The following is a 19875-nucleotide window of genomic DNA, read 5'->3' on the forward strand; positions in this document are numbered from 1 at the left end:
CATAGCTGATGGTCCAGTTTGCATGCAGCCATAGCACAGACAACTGCTGTGCCCACATGCGAAGTTTAGCCGAATCTGAATGCCACAATCTAGCTACCTGTTTGAATGAGCTATAATGTTGGCCATACATGTGGCAATTTTGCCTCAGTTTTGGAACATTTCCAGTTGAGAACCCTCGGTCCTGCCTTCTACATGATGAGTTTGAAACTCAAACACACCCAAGTAGTAGGTCCCTATCTCCGACCTCTGTATACTCTGTAAAGCAGCACAAAATACATTGACGATATCTAATTACACTTAGCAATAAGGAAACACAATGGCGCCGGTAAGAAATGATTTATAGGGGAGTTAATTGGATGTGAATGGATATCATTTTAAATGCTGCCACTAGTATGTCTCCTATGGAGCTGCAATGAAGATGAAATAAGACGGAGCTTTAATTAACCTGTGAATGAGTCACTGTCATCTGGAGCATCTTACAAGCTAGAGACGGTACCTGTGTCCTCCTACATCGTAGACCCCGCTCTGCTCGAAAAAAAAAAAAAAACTTTTCTCCTATCGCTATAGCAACCAACACAGGAGGGGGGAGAGCACAAAATCAGTCAATTTAGTCCATTATAGCAATAATAGCTCCTGTTACAACCTGCTAGAGGTCAAGGCAGATTTCACTAAAGCCTCACACACTGCTAACCATTCCTGAAAGCTTAATGATGGCATCCCGGAGATATGGAAAGCGGGGGGTACACTGGTATGAGTCCTGGGAAAGACACTGGCACATGTAACAAACCATACAAAGGTTCCGTTCAGCCAAAACTGATTACCAATTATTACATCTCTCTAACAAAAATATATTGTTTAAAGTGTTAATAAAGCCCAATGTTTTTTTTTTTTTTGTAAAATTAGATGCTGATGTTTTTCCCCCCATTTTTCTCCTCTGTGCTTGCTCTTCATACTGCCTGATTTTCAGGTATGTGGGTGTCCCTAAAAGTGCCAAAAATGTAGCAGTAACAATTTTTGGGGTTAAAAATGCACCTTTCAGTAGCTTTATGAGACTGTGTTTATAAATTCCTGGTATTTAATAATATACAGCAACAGCATTATTTTTCAAAATATCCATCTTTCATTAAGGGCCTACTAACACTATCAGCTACGCTAGAAAAAGTGCAGAAGTTTCTGTAGTACATTTTTGGCCCCAATAGACTCCAACAGGAGAACCTGAAAAATGTAAATTTTTCGTGCATTTTGGTATCTAACAACTGTCTCCTACTACTAAATAGCTTTCAATTGTCTAAAACAAAAAAGTTTGAGCCTGAAAATGTGCAAAAGACATGGAAAAAAAAAAAACAACTGAAGATGCCAACACTGAAGTGTCAATGTATCCTAGAAAGTTATTGTAGGAACAGGAGGCCCTATTTGATTGCAGGGGTAGAAGCTGTCAGGATTACTCTGGAAGTGTTAACGAGAGGATAAAGTTGTCTCACCCGCCCTCCCTCATTTATAGTATGTCAACAGGGTCTGATTAACCACTTGACCACTGGGCACTTAAACACCCTCAATAACCGGACCAATTTTCAGCTTTCGGTGCTCTCACATTTTGAATGACAATTACTCAGTCATGCAACACTGTACCCATATAAAATTTTTGTCCTTTTTTTCACACAAATGGAGCTTTCTTTTGGTGGTATTTAATCACCTCTCGGTTTTTTATTTTTGTGCTATAAAAGAAAAAAGACAGAAAATTCTGTAAAAAAAGTGAATTTTCTTCGTTTCTGTTATAAAATTTAGCAGATTAGTAATTTTTCTTCATAAATTTTGGCCAAAATTTATACTACTGCATATCTTTGGTAAAAAATAAGTACAAATTAGTGGATATTATTTGGTCTTTGTGAAAGTTATAGAGTCCACAAGCTATGGTGCCAATATCTGAAAATTGATCACACCTGAAGTACTGACGGCCTATTTCAATTCTTCAGACCCTAAGGCTGGGTTCACACTGCTGCGGTTACGAGAACCGGATGTGATTCGCACCGCACTGCAGTGCAAATCACATCCGATCTCTGTTCGATGCGAGTTCAGCCATACAGATAGTATGGCTGAATTCGCATCGCATACGCCCCAAACTCGCACAGGACCCTTTTTTTGTTCACACCATGCGATCCGATTCCTGTCCGAGTTTGCAGACCGCACTGCGATATGCGAACTGATCTGGGGGTGTCATTAACGTTTCACTGACACTCCCAGCAGTTCGCATAGGGCAGTGTGAACTGCCGCCGGGAGGCATGCGATGCGGGAACCCGCCACGGATTTGCGGCGTTCCCGCATCGCTACAATGTGAACCCAGCCTAACATGCCAGAAAAGTACAAATACCCCCCAAATGACCCCTTTTTGGAAAGAAGACATTCCAATGTATTTAGTAAGAGGCATGATGAGTTTTTTGAAGTTGTCATTTTTTCCCACAATTCTTTGCAAAATCAAGATTTTTTTTCCTTTTTTTTCCCCCACAAAATTGTCATATTATCAGGTTATTTCTCACACACAGCATATGCATACCACAAATTACACCCCAAAACACATTCTGCTATTACTCCCGAGTACGGCTATACCACGTGTGTGAGACTTTTACATAGCGTGGCCACATACAGAGGCCCAAAATGCAGGGAGCGCCATCAGGCATTCTGGAGCACCCAGGACAATTCTGACATTTCTCGTCTACATGTAAAAATCATCATTTATTTGCTAGAAAATTACATAGAAAGCCAAAACATTATATATTTTTTTTTAGCAAAGATCCTAGAGAATACAATGGTGGTCATTGCAAATTTTTATCTCACACGGTATTTGCGCAGCAATTTTGCGAACGCGTTTTTTTGGGGAAAAAACAGTTTTGTGCTTAAAAAAAAACAAAAAAACAGTAAAGTTAGCCCAAATTTTGCTGAGTAAATAGATACCTAACATGTCACTCTTCAAAATTGCACACGCCCGTGGAATGGCGCCAAACGTCGCTACTTACTTACATGTTTTAAGTTACAGAGGAGGTCTAGGGCTAGAATTATTGCTCTCACGGCGATACCTCACATGTGTGGTTTGAACACCGTTTTCAGATGTGGGCGGGGCTTACGTATGCGTTCGCTTCTGCATGCGAGCACGTGGGGACAGGGGCGCTTTAATTTTTTATTTTTTTTATTGTTCATTTTACTTTTATTTATTTTAGTTTGACATTTTTTTCCCCAAAAATAAATTTTTGATCACTTTTATTCCTATTACAAGGAATGTAAACATCCCTTGTAATAGGAATATGGGATGACAGGTCCTCTTTACAGTGAGATCTGGGGGTCAATAAGACCCCACATCTCACATCTAGGCTGGGAAGCCTGAAATTAAAAAAATAAAGATTCTGGCTTTGATCGTATTGGCAAGTTGGTAGAAGCCCCGGAGGGCGGCGTCTATGGCTGGGTATTACAGGGTATCACCGAGTATGGCTGGGTATCTCCGTGTATGGCTGGGTATTGCAGGGTATCTCCAAGTATGGCTGGGTATGGCAATTTATGGCAGGGTATTGCAGAGTATTGGCGGGTATTGGCTGGTATTGCAGAGTATTGGCGGGTATTGCAGAGTATTGGCGAGTATTGGGAGGGTATTGCAGAGTATTGGGGGGTACTGCAGAGTATTGGCGGGTACTGCAGAGTATTGGCTGGTACTGCAGAGTATTGGCTGGTACTGCAGAGTATTGGCGGGTATTGCAGAGTATTGGGGGGCATTGCAGAGTATTATTAGCTGGTATTGCAGAGTATTATTAGCTGGTATTGCAGAGTATTGCCAGGGTATGGAGGGGTTAAATTCGGTGAGCAGCGATGTGGGCACTGCAGATGCAGCCCACAGCCCTGCTGACACCGATCTCTTTCCCCTCCGCTGTACCAATCGGTACAGAAAGGGGGAGGGAGGAACCGGCGTAATTTGACAGAGCGATCACGTGGTAAACGGCCGCGATGAGCCACTGGGGGCACGCGAGAGCAGAATTCTGGGAGGCCGTTAATTAACGGCCTCTCAGAGTTAAACAACCGCCCTGAAGCCGTTAATCGGCTATGGGCGGTTGTTAAGTGGTTAAAGAAAGAGCAGCTTGGCTGGTTAGGGGTTCTTTGGAGGGTCTGTGGGTACGTTCAGGCTAGTAGCCAATAGCTTTGGTCTAGGAATTTGATATGAGCATGCGTGGCACTTTGTCCGATGGGAATTCTCTACACATGATCGGACAAAATCATGTTGTCGGAAAATTTTATAGCCCAGCTGGAAAACTTGGTCTGTCGCATACTAGTGTAGTATGCGACGGAAACAGTCCGATGAAGCCCACACACTGTCGGATTATCCGACAACACAGTCCTAGCGGACATTGTCCATCGGAATGTCCGACCGTGTGTACAAGGGCTTACACCTACATGCATGCATGCACTTAAATTAAAAAATACACTCACCGGACACTTTATTAGGTACAGCTGCTCAATTGCTTGGTAACACAAATTGCTAATCAGCCAATCACATGGCAGCAACTCAATGCATTTAGGGCATCTAGACATGAAGACAACTTGCTGAAGTTCAAACCGAGCATCAGAATGGGGAACAAAGGGGATTTAAAGCAGGAGTAAACCCGCTGACTTTTTTTTTTTTCTACACCTGTAAGGGAAAAGGCATAATGAGCTAGTATGCACTGCATACTAGCTCATTATGAAATGCTTACCTTAGAACGAGGCGCCGGCATCTCACTCGGTCCACGCTGAGGGAGCTGACATGTTCCCTCGGCGTGTCTTCCAGGTATCGCGGCTCTGGCGCTGTGAGTGGCCGGAGCCACGATGTCGTCACTCCTGCGCATGTGCGTAGGTGTTTTCTTCCCAGCAGTGTCTGGCTTCTGTCGGACTTTCAGCTGAGAATCCCTGGTGCACATGCGCCGTTGAAGTCAGCGGGTTTATTGCCAGGGGGATATCTCCTAAACTGTACAGGTTTAGGAGATATTCTTATTACCTACAGGTAAGCCTTATTATATGCTTACCTCTAGGTCAAAGTTAAAAATTTAACTATACAACCGCTTTAAGTGACTTTGAACCTGACATGGTTGTTGGTGCCAGAAGGGCTAGTCTGAGTATTTCAAAAACTGCTGATCGACTTGGATTTTCACACACAACCATCTCTCTATCCAGTGAGCGGAGTTGTGTGGATGAAAATGCCTTGTTTATGTCAGATGTAGAGGAGAATGGGCAAACTAGTTTGAGATGATAGAAAGGCGAAGGTAACTCAAATAATCACTTGCTACAACCAAGGTATGCAGAATACCATCTCTGAATGCACAACACATCGAACCTTGAAGCAGCAGAAGACCACACCGGGAGCCACTCCTCTCAGCTAAGAATAGGGAACTTAGGCTACAATCCGCACAGGCTCACCAAAATTGGACAATAGAAGATTAGAAAATATCTGTTCTGATGAGTCTCGATTTCAGCTGTAACATTCAGATGGTAGGGTCAGAATTTGGCATAAACAACATAAAAGCATGGATCCATCCTGCCTTGTATCAATAATTCAAGCTTGTGGTGGTGGTGTAATGGGGTGGGGGATATTTTCTTGGCACACTTTGGGCCCCTTAGTACCAATTGAGCATCATTTAAATGCCACGGCCTACCTAAGTGTTGTTGTTGACCATGTCCATCAATTTATGACTACAGTTTACCCATCTTCTGATGGCTCCTTCCAGCAGGATAATGCACCATGTCATGAAGCTCAGATCATCTCACCACTGGTTTCTTGAACATGACAATGAGTTCACCAATTGCCACCATAGTCACCAAATCTCAATCCAATTGGGCGCCTTTGGGATGTGGTGGAATGGGAGATCTGTGTCATGTATGTGCAACCGACAAATCTGCAGCAATTGTGTGATGCTATCATGTCAATATGGACCAAAATCTCTGAGGAATGTTTCCAACACCTTGTTGAATCTATGCCACAAAGAATTAAGTCAGTTCTGAAGGCAAAAGGGGGTTCAACCCGGTACTAGCAAGGTGTACCTAATAAAGTAGCTGGTGAGTGCCTATCTAAAGATAGGTCCTATTAAAGCCACAGTGAATGATATATTAACAGAACATATAGCTATAGAAAGATATAAGAAATTCTGAATTGTTTTATTCTACGCCTGTTCTGTGTTTGTGATTGAGAAGCACTGAAGCCAGATAAAGCCAAGCATTTAGTATTTTCAGAAGCAATAGTGGCCTCCATATGCACGTCAGACAATATAGTGCAATGGGCAAACACCAACATTAGCGTCAATGAGAATCTGTCATTTTTCCAGGAAACCAGCCTAAGGTTGGTTGCTAAAAGCCGCAGTTGCTGAGTCTACAGGGATGGCATAATTGCCAGCGAAGGGCAGGGATGGTTTGTGTTTAATAGCCGAGGAATCAGATCCCGCTGGCACACACTTGTACATAGCTGCACTCTCCGTGATGTATTTATGTAACCACACACTTAGGCTGAATTGTTCCCAGAAGCCTAATTGACGAACGACAGATCCCGAGAGAGCGCCACTTATAAGCTCTGTGCCCACATCCGCCGCATATCAGTAGAGTCACCTGTGTATCTGGCTGTGCCGGGATCAATATCTCACGCCTTCCCAGTCCCTTCCGTACTGTAACTAGGTCCAATTAGCACTTCTGTGCCGGATGTGGTGAGGAATATTTTTGCTTTAAAAAAATAGTCCTACTCACAGTGAATTCACATTCTGCATATGGTCAAAATGCTAACTTTTTTTGTTATGGGCAACGTATTAAAATAATGTTGTGGTCAAGGTTTTGTATATTTAGGCTGGAACCCAGCTATTGCGAAAAATACGGTTTTGTTAAATTAGAAATCCAGCCTTCCCTTTGGATCTCTTCTGTGCTGAAACTGGTAACTCTGCTTTCACTGCACACTGTGAGCTTCTCACAATGTGCATTAGAAACGGCAGTATGTCAGGTGGAGCCTGCCTCATTTACCGGCTGGAGGATGCCCACTATTATCTTCTACCCCATCCTCCCAAGCTTGACTGTCCTTGGCCCGTCCCTTTTATTCACTGGATTTCAGTTATTTCAGTCATGGAGACTCAGCATTATATGTGGGCAGGGCCGCTGATAAGGCAGTACAGTCAGTCCTCCTGTACTGTGCCCGGGCCCCATCAGTTCAAAAGATGGGACCAGGCACCCGCTGAGCAGGAAGGCCGGCTGTACTGCCTTATTGCAGACACCAATCCTCTTCTGCCTCCCCCTGCAGTGCTGTCAGCTTCTCCTCCTTATTTCTTCCTCCTACAGCAGGGGGATTGGTTCTAGCACATGTGCTCCTTCCATCTACTGTCCTGCCCTCCTTGCATGCCCTTTTCCCCGCAGCACTGACAGCTTTCTGGCTCTCCTCTCCTTGCCTGCTGGCAGCTGCTGCGGGCACATAGGGGGATGTTTTAGGATAGAGAACAGGGAAGGGACCAGTAAATGTTTAATTTTATTGTTCCTTTCCTTTTCTGAATGAACACAGTGAGTGATCAGGACCAATCACTCCTGTGTCCTTTCATCACTAAAGCATAGTAAACTGTGTTTACTATGCTTCAGTCTGCGAATAAGCAAGAAGCCTCAGAGTGCTTGCAATTCATTCACCTGTGCAGCCGAGGCACAGGTATCCAGTGAGGATGTCAAAAAGTTGAAAATAGAAAGGTTTTATTTAACCGCTTGACAACCAGCCGCCGCAGTTTTACTGCGCAGAATGGCACGGCTGGGCGAAATGACGTTATGTTATGTCGCTTCGCCTTTTGGCCACTAGGGACATGTGCATCTCCGGGGGGGCCATGTCCCTAGATGTGAGTGCCCAGCGGGCGTGATGACTGCCAGGCTCCCGCGATCGCTCGTGACAGAGTGAAAACCGGATCTGTGTGTGTAAATACACAGATCCCGGTTCTTTGAGGGGATATTGTGTATGAACACCGATCTCTCTCTCTCTCTCCTCCTAGTTAGTCCCATCCACCCTACAGTTAGAACACACCTAGGGAACACAATTAACCCCTTGATCGCCCCCTAGTGTTAATCTCTTCGCCGCCAGGGACATTTGCAAAGTAATCAGTGCATTTTTATAGCATTGATCGCTGTATAGTTGTCAATGGTTTGAAAAATGTGGCAAAAGTGTCCACTGTGTCCGCCATAATGTTGCAGTACCGATAAAAATTTGCAGATTGCTGCCATTGCTAGTAAAAAAAATAATAATAATCAAAATGGCATAAATCTATCCCCTATTTTGTATAATTTTTGCGCAAACCAATCAATATACGCTTATTGCGTTTTTTTTTTTACCAAAAATATGTAGAAGAATACATATCGGCCTAAACTGAGGGAAAAATATGTTTTTTTGATTTAAAAAAGTGGGATATTGATTATAGAAAAAAGTCAAAGATATTGTGTTTTTTTCAAAATTGTCGCTATTCTTTTGTTTATAGCACCAAAAATAAAAATGGCAGAGGCAATTAAATACCACCAAAAGAAAGCTCTATTTGTGGGAAAAAAAGGATGTTAATTAAGTTTGGGTACAGCGTCGCACGACTGTGCAATTGTCAATTAAAGTGACGCAGTGCCAAATCACAAAAAATGGCCTGGTCATTAAGCAGCCAAATCTTCCATGGCTGAAGTGGTTAAAAATGTGAATTATATCCTTCCCCTATCCTTGTAAGCAAGCCAGCAGTAGTGAAATGCATCAAGGTTGGTTTTCGGGTGGAGACATGAATGTATGCAGTCTTTTTGAGAATCATTAAATAAGAAGAGCTCAGTTTTTTTTTTTTTGGAGTGCGGCTTATATTTCTATATTTCAGATTAAACTTTAGATAATATATTTTTATCAACCGCTTCCCGATCGCCTCACGCATATATACTGCGGCAGAAGGGCACGTACAGGCAGATTAACGTGCCCTTTAAGAGGCAGCTTGCAGGTGCGCCCACCGGGAGCTCCCCGGACTCATTCGTCATCTCATTCGTCTCACGGTGAGGAAGAACGGGGAGATGCTGATGTAAACAAGCATCTCCCCGTTCTGCCTAGTGACACTGTCACTGATCACAGCTCCCTGTAATCAGGAGCGGTGATCAGTGACGTGTCACACACAGCCCCTCCCCCCACAGTTAGAATCACTCCCTAAGACACACTTAACCCCTACAGCGCCACCTAGTGTTTAACCCCTTCACTGCCAGTGACATTTTTACAATAATCAATGCAATTTTTTAGTATTAATGCCAATGGTCCCAAAAATGTGTCAAAATTGTCTGTTGCCATAATGTCGCAGTCACGATAAAAATTGCTGATCGCCCCCATTACCAGTAAAAAAAAAAAAAAATCAATAAAAATGCCATAAAACTATCCCCTATTTTGTAGATGCTATACCTTTTGCGCAAACCAATCAATAAACGCTTATTGCGATTTTTTTTCTAACAAAAATATGTAGAAAAATACGTATCGGCCTAAATTGAGGGAAAAAAAATGTTTTATATTTTTTGGGGATATTTATTATAGCAAAAAGTAAAAAAAATAATGTGTTGTTTTTCAAAAATTGACGCTATTTTTTTGTTTATTGTGCAAAAAATAAAAAACACAGAGGTGATCAAATACCACCAAAGGGGAAAGCTCTATTTGTGGGAAAAAAAGGATGTCAATTTTGTTTGGGAGCCACGCTGCAGAACCGCGCAATTGTCAGTTAAAGCAACACAGTGCCAAATCGCAAAAAGTGCTCTGGTCAGGAAGGGGGTAAATTCTTCCGGGGGCGAAGTGGTTAAAGTGTAGCTGTAGCCAAAACTGTTTTTTGTTTTGGAGGGTAGGGAAGGATGAAAACCCCTGGCAGGTGTCCGCACTGGGTGAGGTGACCCTTTTTATTTCTCCTGGTGACCATCACCATCTCTATTTCTCCCTGCTGTCAGAATACAAATATACAGAGGGGAAGATCCCTACCAACATATCTTGTGTTGATATGGATTGAACAAATAAAAAAGCTCAGTGTGTATACCGGGCTTAACCAATAGACTTGATAGGCAGCCCGACAGCCAACTGAAGCCCATTGGACATCTGTTCATGAACAATGGTGAGCGATAATACAACACTATCTAATGCCGCGTACACACGAATTGAATTTTGGTCGGAAAAAGCTCTGATGGTTTTCCCAACGGAATTCCGATGGGATTTCTCTCAAGCTGTCTTGCCTACACACAGTCACACTAAATTCCGACCGCAAAGAATGCGGTGACATACAACACGTACGGCAGGACTAGAAAAAGGAAGTTCAATACATAGTAGCCAATAGCTTCCATCTCGTCGTTGAATCTGAGCATGCGTGAGTTTTTGCGCGTCGGAATTGCATACACATGGTCGGAATTTCCGTGCATACTCAAATTTTTGCTGGCGGGAATTCGGCCAGCTAAATTCCGATGGAGCATACACACGGTCGCATTTTCCGATGAAAAGCTCTCATTGGTCTTTTGCTGGCCGAAATTCCAATCGTGTGTAAGTTTCAATTGTTAAGGGAACTTTTCAGAGACAGTGATAGCGTGATGTGTTTCTTGTTTTATTATAACTATTACTGACACCTAATTACTGCATTTGATTTCTTGCCTAAATAATAAATGACTTATTGATTGCAGCTTAATTAAATATGTGTGAATTTTAGACAACATAACACTAACAATTCCACTTCATACCGCCATCACCGTGTAATGCTTTACTTACCCCTGGGCAAAGCAGGAGCTGAATAATTAAAATCACTGGAGACGAATACATTGTAGAAAGTTCCCACACGTTTTATTAAATAAGGTCTCACACATGAATATGTATGTTTATTACAAGTAAGGAGATTACTGTCAGGAAACTTGTTATATTTAGTGCTTATAAGGTATAAGCTATTGTATTTTTTCAACTTTTGATACGGTTGTGTGCTGATAAGAAACAGAAACTAAGAGGAGAAAGACGACATGATCAATCTTCCGCTGCTCCTTTACTAGTCAATTACAGGCTGGGGGTGGGAGGTGACAGGATTGCACTGCATGTGTAGCTCAGTTTACATTTCTGACATAGTGCCTGTGTGCAGGGATGAATGATACATGCGTACACGGGAGAGACATCATTTCATGCTGGCTAATCAATAGAAGTAGAAGCTGAAGTATTTTTGCCTTTGGTTACGCTTTAATTAAAACTTTACGGTTATATCATTTGTACTTAGAGTGCAGTGGCCTGGAGTATGTCATATAAAGCCCGGTGTAAAAAATGCAGTGGTCAGAAGTATGAAATGTATAGCATAGGAGGAGATTTTCTAAAACTGGTGCACACAGAATCTGGTGCAGCAGTGCATAGTAACCAATCAGCTTCTAGGCTTTAAAGAGGAAGTAAACCCTCTCTATAAAAAATAAAAAAACACCCTGCAGGACAAAGGCATATGCATACTAGCTCATTATGAATTACTTACCTGAGATCGAAGCCCCCCGAGAAGCGACCCTCGTTTACGTCCTCTGTCGCTGCCATGATACGCGGAGTGACTTCTGGGTTTCGCTGCTCCGGCGCTGTGACTGGCCAGAGCAGTGATGACGTCACTCAAGCCCATGCGTGTGGGAGCCGTCGGTGATGGCATGATTGCTTTCACTAACAGCATGCTCAGTGCACCTGCGCCGTTGTCGAACATGCAAAGTGCACTTGAAATTGAACTGAAAGTACACTTGGAAGTGAAGTCGCTGTAGATCTGAGGGGGACATGCAAGGGAAAAAAAAAAACAGCATTTTAGCTTGCACATGATTGGATAATAAAATCAGCAGAGCTTCCCCTCATTTCAGATCTGCCCCTCAGATTTACAGCGACTTCACTTCCAAGTGCACTTTCAGTGCAATTTCAAGTGCACTTTGCACTTGTAGTGCAAAGTGGATTTGCCTTTCATAAATAACCCCCAAAGTCTCATTAAAGTGGAGTTCCACCCAAACAAAAAAAAAAACAATTCATTAATGTGCATGATTTTTTTTTTACTCACCTCTTTAATACCTGTTGCTAGGGGGTCCCTCGTAATCAACCTCCTTCGGCGCCTGGGCTCCTGATATCACTTCCCTCTGCGCAGGAAGGGAGATAAACTCACCCCCTTCCCTCTAGGCAATCATCTGGGACACGTCACAGGTCCCAGATGATTGCGCGGCCAGTTACGGCACGCGACTCGGTCATGCGCAGTGGGTGCCCCAGCTGTGAAGCCACAGCCGGGGGCGCCCACAGTTACAATCGCATCGCTGGACCCTGCAACAGGTAAGTGTTCGATTATTAAAAGTCAGCAGCTGCAGTATTTGTAGCTGCTGACTTAATTTTTTTTTCTTTTAAGCGGAACTCCGCTTTGAGCAATATCCAGTATTCTATTTGTTTTATTGCTTGTTTATTCATGTGACGGTGGTGCATTAAATACTGACGCACGCTCTATTCTTTTGCAGGACGTTTTTCAATGGATTGCTGGCACCGTTCTCTCTGGCTCTGCAGGGCTTAATCGCGCTCCAGGATTCCCAATTTACACAACGAACGAGGTAGGAAGGTTTCTACTTAAATGAAATAAGGATTTCAATCAGTGCCCTTGTCTCAATGCGTTATGCGACTCCTAGCTGACTTTATGTAGAAAACCCAGTTCATTTATTCTGGACAGGAACAGAGAGATCTCTCCTTGTAGGGGAAATCCTCTTCAGGTGGAGGCCATGTGCCGGCAGCCATTGTGTGCTGAGCTATATGATATAGAGACTGTGCAGCACTGTAGGAGCTGACAGCAGATAAAGCCTTCTCCACATCTGCACATTCTCACTAAACTAGAGATAGTGCTTCATCTCTGGATGCTTTCCATATCTATAGTACTTGTATTTTCCATCACACGCAGGGTCAACATTGCATACCAGCGTTCTAAAGGAAAACCTTCTTTTAATGAGGACTGCACCCGGTGTGCATCTGTATAGGGAAATAGGAGGGAGGGAAGAAGGAAAATGAGAAAAAATGGAGGAAAGAAGGAAGAAAGTACTGAAAGGAGAAGATAAATAGACAAGGAATAATTAAATAAAAAAATAATGTTTTGAGAAATAGAAGGAAAGGAAACCATTTGAAATATTAGATAGATCTAAGAAGGAAGGAAAGAAAGGAAGAGAAAATAAAAAAAGGAAAGATAGAAAGAAAGGAGGTTGATAGACAAAAAAAAATAAAGAAAAGAAGGGAAGAAGGAAGGATAAAAGGAAAGGGAGTGAGGAAAGATATTAGTGAGTGAGAAATAATATTAGATAGAACTACGGCTGGCCATACATTATACAATTTTCTTACAATTTTCTGTACAATTTTACCTTCAACTATGTAGTGCAAGGCTCTGCCTAATTGGATACAATTTAAAGTGTTGTTTAGTTTTGACCTCATATTCATAGGTGTGCGCAGCCTATTGCATTAGGGTGTACACACACAAATACAAAGCTCACACACACACTACCGATCACTAACGATGTTCATTCAGAAAGAAAAGGGGCCTGTAAATTACATATTTAGCCACCCCTTTCCTCGGTCATCCTAAAACATCCTCGCAGCAACAGCTGGCGGGAGATGAGAGAAGCCAGCAGCACTGCAGGGGGAAATGAGGGGGGGGGGGGGGGTGAGCCAGGGCAGTAAGGGGAATCTGTGCTGCACAGGGTGATTAGGGTGTGCCAGGGCACACCGGGCACACCCTGTGCACATATTATATGTTTTTTGGTAAATATAAAAAAATTGTACAAGAAAATTAAATTGAACACGTATGGCCAGCCTAAGGCCTAATGTACACTCCAGCTGCTAAACTAAAGTTTAGGAGCAGTTAGGCGTTTTTTTTTAGCAGCCCCTGAACTCACCTCTATGTTATCTTATGTGTCATTTATAGGAGTTTAGAGGCAGTTGAGGTTACAGGCATTCTTTTGAAAGCAGAAAAATCGCATTCAGAACAGTAGTTTACTGGCATTTCAAGCGCTAAATGCTTGTAACCGCTGTAAACCGCATTTATACGCATATGCGTTTATTTAGGGGGAAACATTTCTGGTCATTTTTGAACATATAAAAATGTTGAAAAAAAACACAAATTTCACCACATGCTGGTACCTGTATCAATAAATAGTCTAGAAGTGATGAACTCTGGTCTTTTCACGCAATTTTCTATGTCTTAAAAGCTTTAGCGACAGCAACAACAGGAGCATTTCCTCATGATGGGATCCATAGTGAAAACACAAAATATAAGACAGCCATCTACAAGCACAATGCTCTCTCTTCTCTCACAGAATGACTGAAATAGTTCATAATTGACTTGCATTGTTGGCATTTTGGAGGGCCTATCTTTAAAAAATGCTTCTAAACCTCAAACGCTCATAACCACTGCTAAACTCGCATAAACTCAGTATGTAAAAGGGGAGATTTTCACTGTTGGTTTCCAGCTGTCAAGTTTCCAGGAGGAAGGAAAGATAGGAAAAAAAGGAAAGAACGAAGGAGATTCAATAGACAAGAAAGAAAAAGGCATGGAATGGAATAATGAAATAATGATAGAGAGAGAGAGAGAGAAAAGAAAAAAAGGCATGAGAAGGAAGGAAAGGATATGAATAGGAAAGAGATAAATTAAAAAAATAGAGGCAATGAAAAAAGGACAGAAGGAGGGAAGGAGGGGAGAAAGGCAGGGGGGAACGATATTAGTAAGATTAGTGAGTGAGAACAAATATTAGATAGAACTAAGAAGAAAGGAAAGAAAGAAGGAGATCAAAAGGAAGAAAACATGCATGGAACGGAAAAATTAAATAAGGATGAGAGAATAGAGGAAGAGATGGATACAAGGAAAGAAAGAAAGAAAAAGGAACAAACAAAAAACAGAGACCTAAGAAGGAAGGAAAGGATATGAATAGGAAAGAGAGAAAATAAAAAAATAGATGGTAGGAAGAAAGGACAGAAGGAGGGAAGGAAGGAAGAAAGGACAGAAGAACATAAGGAGAGAAGCAAGGAAAAAAGGACAGAAGGAGGGAAGGAAGGAAGAAAGGAGAGAAGGAGGGAAGGAAGGGGGAAAGGACAGAAGGAGGGAAGGAAGGGGGAAAGGACAGAAGGAGGGAAGGAAGGGGAAAAGGACAGAAGGAGGGAAGGAAGGAAGAAAGGACAGGAGGAGGGAAGGAAGGGAGAAAGGACAGAAGGAGGGAAGGAAGGAAGAAAGGACAGGAGGAGAGAAGGAAGGGAGAAGGGGAAGGAGGGAAGGAAGAAAGAAGGAAAGAAAGGAAACTGTAAGACGTGCCACCAGGTGGATAGACCTAAGAAGGAAGCAAAAAATAGAAGGAAGAAAGAGAAAAGAATGCAGGAGGGAAGTAATGAAAGAAAGAATGAAGGAAGGAAGGAAGGGAGGGAGAAAGATTCTGTTTACAGATGGATGAATAAGAGTGTAAGTAATATTTAGACAGATAAACCAAAGAAGCAACAAAGATATACTGTGGAAAGAGAGTGGAAAGTGAGATTGCATGGATGGATTAGCGTAAGACTGACTGTTCCTTATAAAATCTGGTCACGTGACCATATACTATGGCCTCTCGCTTGCTAATCCCCACTTGTTGTAGTGAGAGGTCATTTTTCCACTTACTTGGAGGAAGATTTTACTTATTGCATACAAATCAGCATTTTCCCAGAGCCTGTAATCGGTACAATCTACAAGAGCCTCCACCACTGCTCACAAGTGCCTGGAGGAGATCTCTGCGGTGAAGTGCCTATTCTCTCTGCGTATTCCCAGAAACACTACACAGCCGATCATTCACACTTCTTTCAATGTCAGGATGCATCTGGTACATACATCCAGATCTGATTCAAATGATTATTATTTTTTTACTAATTATATGTTTCTTCTGCTGTACATAAAGCTGTATTCAGGAGAAAAAATGCTGGAAAATCTCGATGTCTCTCTGATACACCGAAAGCCTTTGCATGGCAGTTAATTGCACAGGAAATGGCAATGTGGGTGACGAGCAAAGGCACACACTGACAGAATATTCATGTTTCCCACACACAGGCTCTCTGGAATCGAGGAATATTTATTGCACTTTTCTATATTAGCAAAATATACCAAACAGAGCCCACTCACAGAACCATAGGGACAGATTCAATGACATCATAGAGGGAAGAGCAGCTCCTGGGGAGATCTATCCCAATATCTTCCACCTCCTTTCCAAGGTTATAACCTGTACCCCATTTAAACTTTTAAAGTTGACCTATCGTCAGATATAATTTTTCATGTTAAATCAATGCATACTTAGTAAGTAGTAAATGTTAGGGATTACGCACACAGGACGTTTTAAAAATGCCAGCACTACAACATTGCTAAAAATTGGTGTTTTTTTTTTTGCATTAAGCTGCCTTCATATGCTTTTCCTACAGAAGAATGGAGTCATCACATCAAAGTCCCCCCTAAACATCAGAGGCCCCCAATGCCACAGAGTTCCCCTATCACAGAATCAAAGTTCCCCCTATATATACACATCACATCAGAGGTCCCCTCATCACATCAGCATTCCCCCTTTACATCAGTACTTCCCTTTCACATCAGAGGCCCCCCATCACATCAGAGGTCCCCCCATCACATCAGATTCCCTCCATTATATCAAAGTCCCCCTATAGATCAAAGGATCCCCATTACCACAGAGTCCCCCCCCCATATATGGAAGCCCCCTACTACATTAAAGTTCCCCCTATACAGAAAAGTCCCCCCTGTTACCACAAAGTCCCCCATCACGGAGTTAGAACCCCTTTCATATCAGATCCCCCCTATATACGAGAGTCCCCTATCACATCAGGGTCCCTACCATCATAGAGTCCTCTTATCCATGTCTGATCCAGGTATGTCTTCTGCTCAGGGCACCACAGAGGAACCCAAATGGCACCCTGGTTAAAAAAAACAAAGTCCTAAGCATTGTATGACAAGGCTATTAATGACAGAACTTAAATGTGGTCTGTCTGGCTGCATAGAGATTTAAATCTAATAATTTTTGTGACTGACTTGCGTATTCCAAGGGAAAATGAGAGTGGCACTGTGTTAAAGACAGTTCCCCCTTGCTTCATCAGGCCTCACTATGGTCTCAGTGTTGGCTACATGAATGGATCATCACAAACTGACCAGTGTAGAACAGATGTCCCCAACCTAACTTACTGGCTGAAAGGCCATACTCAGACCACCACCAATCACTTCACTTTACCTATCCCAACAACATAGACCACACAGCGAATAGAGTGAAAATGGCCATAGCAGCCTTTTATTAACAATTTTAAACTTAAATTAACATAAAGGAGAAAAGCATTCCTTGAAACAGATCAGTCGCTAAGCCTGTTGCTCTTTGAGGCACCCAAAAAATATTTTCCATTATACACTGATGGGAACTTTATCATGATAGGCCTCAAAACGCAATACATGGGTTCGGAAACAACACGCTACCCACAGTGCAACCATTTCCATATTCATGTTAAAGGGAGTTATTTACGAAAGGCAAATCCACTTTGCACTGCAAGTGCACTTAAATTGTACTTGGAAGTGCAATCGCTCTAAATCGAAGGGTATATCTGAAATGATGGGAAGCTCTGCTGATTTTATCATTCATTTATGTGCAAGCTAAAATGCTGTTTTTTTATTTTCATTGCATGTCCCCCTCGGATCTACAGCGACTTTATTTTTAAGTGAGCTTACAGTGCAAAGTGGATTTTCCTTTAGTAAATGACCCCCAAACTGCACGCTTCCAGGAAGACCCAGAATCCCCTGGGGCACCACATTTACCGAGCTCAGGCCCAGCCCGTCCTCCCTAACAACCAATCCTTAGTGAACCCTCTGTCACCTTGACCCGCCCTGGTCATGTCCCCCCATCAGTCAAGGCTCTCTTTCCCTAAAGGGCTCAAGAGGCCTTTAGCAGAGGCACACATACCACCGATGGGTCCTTTACCATTCACTTATCCTAGTTCAGTGATGGCGAACCTTGGCACCCCAGATGTTTTGGAACTACATTTCCCATGATGCTCAACTACACTGCAGAGTGCATGAGCATCATGGGAAATGTAGTTCCATAACATCTGGGGTGCCAAGGTTCGCCATCACTGTCCTAGTTCTTTTCACCAACCAGCAAAGACTAACAAAAATGCCCAGCTGTCATGACTTTCAGTATGACAACACATTATAGCAATGAAAATTTGACAAAATGAGGGAGGGTGGGTGGGAAGCTGCTTCCTGCATCCGCCGATCTCCCACTGGATGCCAGGACTGAAACCACCCCTTCTAAAGCTGTCCAAACCCCACCACTACCCCACCAAGCTGTCCAACCCAGCCACCACTACCTCCAATAAGCCCCCCTATTCAACTGAAAAAAACCTCTACCTATTAACCCTCCCCTAACTTGTCACCCCTCTTCACCTGGTCATGTCTGCCCTGCGCTATTTATTTATTTATTTTCTTTTGCTCTTAATTTAAGGCAAACCTGTAGGAGCAAGCCTAAATTTGGAACCCAGTGACAACCAAACAGGGGCAAACGTCTGTCAAAGAGGGACAAAAGGATATGAGTCCAGAGAGGGTCAAATGGGAGTTAATTTAGGGTGCATAAGACTGTTGTAGTATCATTAGATTGCAAGCTCCTTTAGCTGCAGGGACTTACATGAACGCAAATATGTACTGCCGTGCTGTAGTGAAAGCATTTGAAATAAATTATTCAGACAGGAGCCCTTCTGTATGTCAACACTTGAATTGGCAAATCTGGTCTGCAGTATTCCCCATTGACACACACACAAAAAAATAATAATCTGGATTTTTCTAGCGTTATTTATAGGAGAGCAGAAGACAGGAAATCTTTGTTGTTCTTGTGCTGCAGTCCTGTCTCCGTGCTCCATCATTGCTGTAATACCGTGTGTGTGTGTGTGTGTATGTGTGTGTGTGTGTGTGTGTGTGTGTAAATGAGGATGAAAGAGGATTTAAGTGATTATAGAAGGACAGACAAGAGCTTAATGCAGCAGCTCTCTGCACAGGCAAAGGCGACTCGTAAGCGGTCGAAGCAAAAGGTGATGCGCCTTCTCTACCCATATGCCAAAATCACTTTACTGAATTATCCTCGGCAATAACCGTCGGCTGTGCGCCTTTCCTGCTCGGAGCTCAGCAAAGCCAACGCAGCTATTGAATTTACAAAGTGAAAAAAAATGTTTGAATTGTTCACGGCGGTAGAATGCTTGCATATAGGAGTAATTCTGAATCTGAGTAGATAATGGTAAGGCAGAAAGAGTAGGCATTAGCTCTGAATAGATTTCAATGTTCATAGCTACAAAGACGGATTAAAATGAACACCAGCCAGATGTAGAAGTCACAAATAACGCAGCTTTGTATTCATTAAGACATCATTACATATACCCTATATTACCAAAAGTATTGGTACGGCTGCCTTCACACGCACATTAACATTAATGACATCCCAGTCTTAGTCTGTAGGGTTCAATATTGAGTTGGCCCCCCCTTTGCAGCTATAACAGCTTCAACTCTTCTGGGAAGGCTGTCCACAAGGTTTAGGAGTGGGTATATGGGAATGTTTGACCATTCTTCCAGAAGTGCATTTGTGAGATCAGGCACCGATGATGGATGAGAAGACCTGGCTTGCAGTCTCCACTCTAATTCATCCCAAAGGTGTTCTATTGGGATGAGGTCAGGACTCTGTGCAGGCCAGTCAAGTTCCTCCACCCCAAACTCACTCATCCATGTCTTTATGGACCTTGCTTTGCGCACTGGTTCAAATCATTTGGTGGAGAGGTAATTATGGTGTGGGGTTGTTTTTCGGGGGTTGTTCTTGGCCACTTAGTTCCAGTGA

The 19875-nt window shown here is 42.8% G+C and overlaps 1 protein-coding gene across 1 annotated transcript in view; it reads left to right on the forward strand.

Annotated features, from left to right (window-relative positions):
* CHRM2 (cholinergic receptor muscarinic 2) overlaps positions 1-19875 on the forward strand; it is a 269353-nt gene that overhangs the window by 92010 nt on the left and 157468 nt on the right. Inside the window, exon 2 of the mRNA XM_077469216.1 lies at positions 12481-12570. The gene's annotated coding sequence lies outside the window, so the exon portion shown is untranslated. The remainder of the gene's footprint in view (positions 1-12480; positions 12571-19875) is intronic.

The sequence above is a fragment of the Lithobates pipiens genome, unplaced genomic scaffold (assembly GCF_037356315.1).
Source record: "Lithobates pipiens isolate NorthernLeopardFrog02 unplaced genomic scaffold, aLitPip1_a1.2 Scaffold_8, whole genome shotgun sequence".
Lineage (NCBI taxonomy): Eukaryota > Metazoa > Chordata > Amphibia > Anura > Ranidae > Lithobates > Lithobates pipiens.